Here is a 6461-nt window from a genome sequence, read left to right on the forward strand (position 1 = left end):
TGCGCTGAGAGAGAATCAAAGAGACGTCCCCCTTCTCCACATATTTCCAAGCTGCCACAGAAGAGAGCAGGTCACCGTGGCCAACTGCCAAGAGCTAAATGGATGCATACCATCCTCATTCTGTCTTCTTTGAATGCTAATCTCTCTGCACCCCAGATTTATCCCAAAACATCTGCTTTCCAACTTTGCGTGGTAACATTTTGTTTGGGTTTTTCCTGACTACGCCATGCAAGACTTCTTCACCATGGACCACATCCAGAGCCACATCTGAGTCAAGGTATCACGGAATTCCTCTTCCTCAGTGGTCACACTCTTTCTCTTCTCATCTTGATCTCTGGACATCTTGCTTAATCTCTAGCTTCCGCCTTAACCCCACTCTCACCTTCTCTCCTCTCCACAACCCCTATCCACCCCCTTCTCTTCATCCTCTGCATTCTCTTTTCCTCTCTCTCTCTCTTTCAGCACCTCCCATTGACTTATCTTTTGACTTTGGCTTTCTTGTGACACCCCACCTCATTTTCCTCCATTTTCCCACTTCTCTCCTCCTTACTGAACTTTTTTTTTTTTTCTCTCTCTTTTTTTTACCCCCTGTCTAGCACACACACAACTTCAGACAGGTTTGGAGTATTGCGTGCGAGGGAGAGAAGTATAGTCTTTCATCAAGCCTGCACAAGTGAAAGGAGGGGGTTTGGGATGGGAGTGGGGTGGAGGAGGGGTCGAGATGGGATGGCTGCTGGGAGGGAGAGGGAAGGAGGGATCTCCTTTCAAAGGAATCTGTCTTTTCATTTGTTTTCCCTCCTTTCACCACTTTTTAAAAAGACTGCAGAAAAAAAAGAAGAGTGGAAACGGTCCAGGTGACCATCACTCATGAGTGCACATCTCTTTCAGGCAACTCCCTGACTCGTCAGCAGCGAACTGAGCGGGCGTGCGCGCGAGAGAGAGTAAGACACAATGAGGATCGTGAAGATATTATCTGTGCCAGACACGAGCTCTTCCATTATAGTTGTCAGTCCTGAGTGAACTTCACTCAGAGATCCTCTCAAGTCCACTGATGCTTACTTTGGTTTGAAACTCTACCCTGCTGTAAAAACACCTCCTCGGCCGTCCCGCCGGGCAGTGGAGTATCCACATCTGCGAGCGTGTTCCTAAATCAAACGCGAAACCACCTCACATTATCTCCCTCAAATGAGATCTAATCCACCATTTTCTGGCCGCCCCCCGACCAACCCCCCAAAGAAACCTTCCCCATAAAATCATGATTGGGTTGTGTGATATACTCATGTTGTGGGGGGTGATGTCATGTTTGCCTTCACTGTGGAGGTGCAGCTGTAAGGTTCATGGGAAAGAAGAGAGGAGCTGGGGGGGTCAAGAGTGGCTGAGGGCTGTCACCCTATGCTTGATTACCTCAGTGGTTAACACTTCATTACCTTGGTACTTGACATGGCTTCACATGAGCTACAACCCCAGCCACGGTGCACAGTAGACATCAGGCTACACGTAATGGCCTCTCTGGCTTTTAACGGTGACAGTTGTGGACCACCTCAAGTCAGAAACAGTGAGTTTGGAGAGGTTCGGGGTGGGGATGAAATGTTAATGTCTCAGCTAACCCATGGCTACCAAACACTCAATCTCATCCCCCCCAGGAAAAGGACACCCCCTACCCCCTTGAAGGCTTATCTGTCCTGTCAGCTCGCGCTACCTCCCACCTCACATCCATCAGCAGGCATCTGTCTGCGTCCATCAGACAGAGGGTGGAGCCGGTCCTCCCAGTGCTATCGTTCGCAGGTGATGGAGGATGGTGAATCAACAGGGTCACGGTTATGGGGGGGGGGCAGGAAATGATACGTTGGGATTGGCATTGATCGACGGTTTGGAGAGGCCTTCACAGCTGGTTCCTGTTCCGGGCATCAATCCCCTGTCACCTCATACACTAAAGGCAGGGGCCAGAGAGGCCAGCTCACTGTTAGCAGGTAAGCAGGAATGAAAGCAGTGTTTATTGAAACTGGAGAAAGGAAGAGATAGGAAGAATAGGAGATAGAAGGGTGTTCACAGCTTTGAGAGCTCCTTTGGTGAAAAGATGTTTATTCCAGCGTTCTTACATCGGAGGAAAACCATTCACGCAGCTTGAGCTTGAACTCGCTGGCACCACAGCAATGCGCGCAACATCACAGCGGTGCCGACATCTCCTGCAGAGGTTTTCCACTCTCCTCCTTTCCCATGTACTAAAAGATGGAGAATATCTCTCATCAGCCCTCTGCGAAATGGCCCCTTCATAAATGCCACCCCCGCCCCTTTTATACGGGTGACATTTAACTTTATTTCAGAAAAGGAAAGTCAGAGAGGAAAAACAAATGGAAAAGAAAAGCATAGGAAAGAAAAAGAAAGAGAGAGAGAGAGAGAGAGAGAGAGAAAAGAATAAACTATATATTTAATCACAGAAACACTGACCCAGAAAAAAAGGAGAGGCAGACACAAGTGGAAACCAAAAGGAATGTACCTCAGCTGGGAGATGCATTGAGCCCATTCTGCTGCATTTGTACTTAAACGGAGGGAGGAGACGGGGACAGGATGAGAGTGAAAGTGGGGGGGGGGGTATAAAAGAAAAATTCAAAAGAAAAAAGGAGGTTCAGCTCCTGGTAGTAGGTTCCAGCCAATTACAGCACAGGCCCTGTACTCTTCCAGCAGACTGGCTGGTAAAGGTCTGTTCAAGCATCTTCTGCTCGGCTCTTGTACCCCTCTGGTTCAAGTGGGGAGGGCAGCAGTGTTTACTTCAGTAGCATCCTTTCATTGTCTTATTCTATCCAAATGCAAGACTGCAGATCTGCCGTGCTTCTGTTGCGGCACCGAATGTTTATTGAGACTTGATAAACTGTTTATCGAGACTTGATGAACTGTTTATCAAACTATTTTGAAATATGGTTACTAGCCTACAAATTGTCACAATGTTGCCAAATTGCATGTAGTGTAAGGCAACTTTAGTTGAAACTCTTCAGTGGAAATGGTGCTTGGCCATGTTTCACGCTCCTGGTGTGTTAAAGCACATTCATCCATCACAGGCACATAATCATCCAGAAGCAGAGGCTGTGGCGAGTTAAAGAAAGAAAGAAAGAGAGAGAAAAATGACAACTCTCGAGCATGCTCTCGAAAGTCAATACTGTATTGAAAAAGACATTTCTGTGCCGTTCCTTCTTTTTTTTGCCTTTTCAGAACGAATGTATTTATTTAGCTGCTGAAGAGACACAGGTCACAGGTAAATCTCATTCAGAGCCGGTCTGTCCTGCCAAGAGGTTTCAGTCACGGTAAACGAGGCCATGACGAATGAAAAACACCTAAAGAAATGCAAACCGCTGTCAGAGGTTGTTCCGGAGAGAAGGGGGTTTTGCATGCACTGAAATCCGCCTGCTGGCAATTGGAGAGGACTTGAGCACCGAAGAACACATGCTCACACGACCAGACGAGCAGTCCAAAATACACAGCATGGGGAAGAATAGAGAAAGTAGGCTAACCACAACACCCAATAGCCCAACGCAACCTCAACAATTTGGCCTACTTCCTTTCAAACAGTTTTTCATTTCGGGACAGGTTTGAGGGGTCAACTTATGTGAGAAGCAATCTGCTCATTCTTGTCCACATATCTCGTAAATGACTTGGTTTTGAAAAATTATTGTTTTTATCATCCAGTGGTTTCCTTCCCCTTAATTTCAAACTTTTTTTCTCTTTATTTCAATATTTGATTCTTCACATATGTGCGTTGGGCCTGGGAGGGGAAGAGAAAAGGAGGAGAGAAAAGGACTGCTCTGCTTCCTCTCACTGTAAATCTAAATTGATTAATTATAAATATCTCTAGCTTGTATTATGAAGTCTCCACAAACTTGGCACAGTAGGAGCCTCTGGAACTCCCAGTCAGCGCAGACCTACCTCAATGATGTGTGTTTTTGGAGCCTCCATTTCAAAGGCATCGTACTCAGATGAATAGAGCTCAACTATCAGAAGCAACAGGTGGGCTGGATGTTATTAGACTAGGCTTATCAGTGTTTTGTTTTGTTGTTGTTGTTGTTGCAACCAAGTATGTGTTCCTTAAAAAACACCTCTAAATACAAAATGGATTTCTGCGTTCATAAATGTGTTTGCAAAAATGTGTTTGCAAAAATGCATACATACACAAGAGAGGTCCTTGACCACTTGCTTATAGAGGCTATTTTTTGTTAAATACAACAATGAAGCTGACACATTATGAGTGCATGTATTTATTAATTATGTTTGCACACACAAAAATGCATCCAAAAGACCAGCTCCATCTTACACAGACAAATTCCCACAAAGGCAATCATGACTTATTCCCCTCCCAAGTGTCCCTCTCTCTCACTCACACTGTCTTTGCTTTTGTTGTCTTTTTCACACACACACACACACGCACGCACGCACGCACGCACACAGAGACACGCTCATACACAGCAGACATATTTAAGAAAAAGCAGATCCATCTGCACTTTTTCTCCAACCCACCCATCCACAACTACACCCCCCAGACCCCCACCGGCCCTCTCCGAGCTGGGGGCCCATGCTAACTCTAGTGCTCTGGCAGGACCCGGCAGTCCTGGGCTCAGCCTCTGTAGTGGTTTGAGAGTGGGCCAGACATTCCTGAGAGGATCTCCGCCCAGACATCCAGTGGCAGCCAGTCAGCACCGAATTCCAGAATAGCAGCACGGTGGCTAAAAATAGCGACGTGGACAGGAGGCTTGGATTGGGAAAGAAAGTGAGGAGCCCGAAAACAGAGGAGAAAGAAAGGAGACGAGCAGTGTGTGTTGGATAGGGAGGACTTTACTTCATCCCCGTTCCAAATGATAGAGCTAAGGAGGGGGATGAATCTGTGACCCACGCAAGCTGCGCGGGCCCTTTGAAAGCGATCCCAGTTGAGACGTCTCCAAAAAGCTCTTTCAACGAACTGTTCCTACTCTACTTCTCGTTCGTTCATTTGCCTGTTTGTTTTTCCTGTGATGAGCGGTGGCAGCTTGGTTTTCCAGCCTCCGCCATTAAAACCAAAGGTCTGGAATATCCTGCTCGCTTCTGCAGCCAAATGCACCCCAAAGCCAAAAAGCACTGACTGCGCCCATTTTCTGCTTCTCCTCCCCCAGTTTCTGCTCCACTGGCAGAAATGTGGCCCTCATCTGCTCACTCCTTAGAGCTTCGAGCTGCCGTGTGAAAGCTGCTGCTGTCAACGAGGAGTTGTATTGAGCCCTGGGGCGCTCATGAGCGTTGCTTTAATCTTTGTGTCCCCGGTATCTGCCCAGTGGTCAGGGGTGGCGATGAAGGCTATCGAGATACGCCAGACGGCATTGAAGTGGTTTGCAAGGCTGTGGGATATAGCTGCTGATGTATTGAGTGTCAACTTCCAGTTCTGTGGGTTTCAAACAAGGGGTCTGGAAGCCAGTTATAGAGTCCAACCTCAGCTCCTGACTCCATCTAGACCTTGCTTTACAGACTCTTTTGAAGAAAGAGGGGCTTTGTGGAGAGGGGGGTATGAAGAGGTGAAAAGGTCCACCAGCTGCATTTTATTTGAAGGTCGAGAGGAAGCCCGATTTTGGCCTTGGAAAAAAAATGTGGTGAAAACCAGGTCAAACTTGTTGAATCTGCTGTATCAAGACTGAGAATGACTGTTTCTATTCTGATTCATGTTTGTGTTGGTAGTGCAGATATGATTCAGACGAAGGCCGTGCATATCAGAGTTTCAGGATTATAAAGAAGGGAGGCCCGGTGAATTCTCTGTGGTTCATTCGCACACTGACTCACTTTCATTCTCTGTTTCCCTTCATTCATACCCCCTCAGCACACTCTCCCTCTCTCTCTCTCTCTTTCTTTCTTTATCTCTCTCTGTCTCTCTCTCTGTGGAGAACAAACCCCGACATCTGTGCCAACACAAATGCATCATGGTGCACCTGGGATTCCTTCAGGCGCTCAGAGGCACCAATCTCACCAAACCTTGAGGGGTTGTACTGTACTGGAATGTTCTGGATCATGCCGTCGCAGAAGTACACATTGCCACTTGGCCACGGCCTTCCAGCACAGTGATAGCTGTTTGTGCTGAGTGAGTGAGGATGGAACGCTGCTGCTGCTGCTGCTGTATTAGCGCCGTGGGAGTTTGGGTTCTGCCGGGCCCGTAACCTGGAACCCAGCCGGATGGACTTGTGTGTGCATGTCTCTGGGAAGCCTCTCTACTCGTGCAGCACGAGCCAGCAGTGCTCCCCTGCTCCTCCCCGTTTGGGGCCTCGGAGCCCATCAGACTCCATCCAGCCAGCCAGTCAGTCTCAGCCAGACTGCCGCCCACTCCTTCAAATGTGGATCGAATTAAGCCTGTGCAGGCAGTCATCTCCCTTTACAGCTTCAGCTAACTCCTCCCCATAGCGCCATGCAACTCGTCCCCACCCCCACGTCCATTACTCTTTTTACTCTCTGTTATTTAT

This window comes from Sprattus sprattus (assembly GCF_963457725.1).
Source record: "Sprattus sprattus genome assembly, chromosome: 7".
Taxonomy (NCBI): Eukaryota; Metazoa; Chordata; class Actinopteri; order Clupeiformes; family Clupeidae; genus Sprattus; species Sprattus sprattus.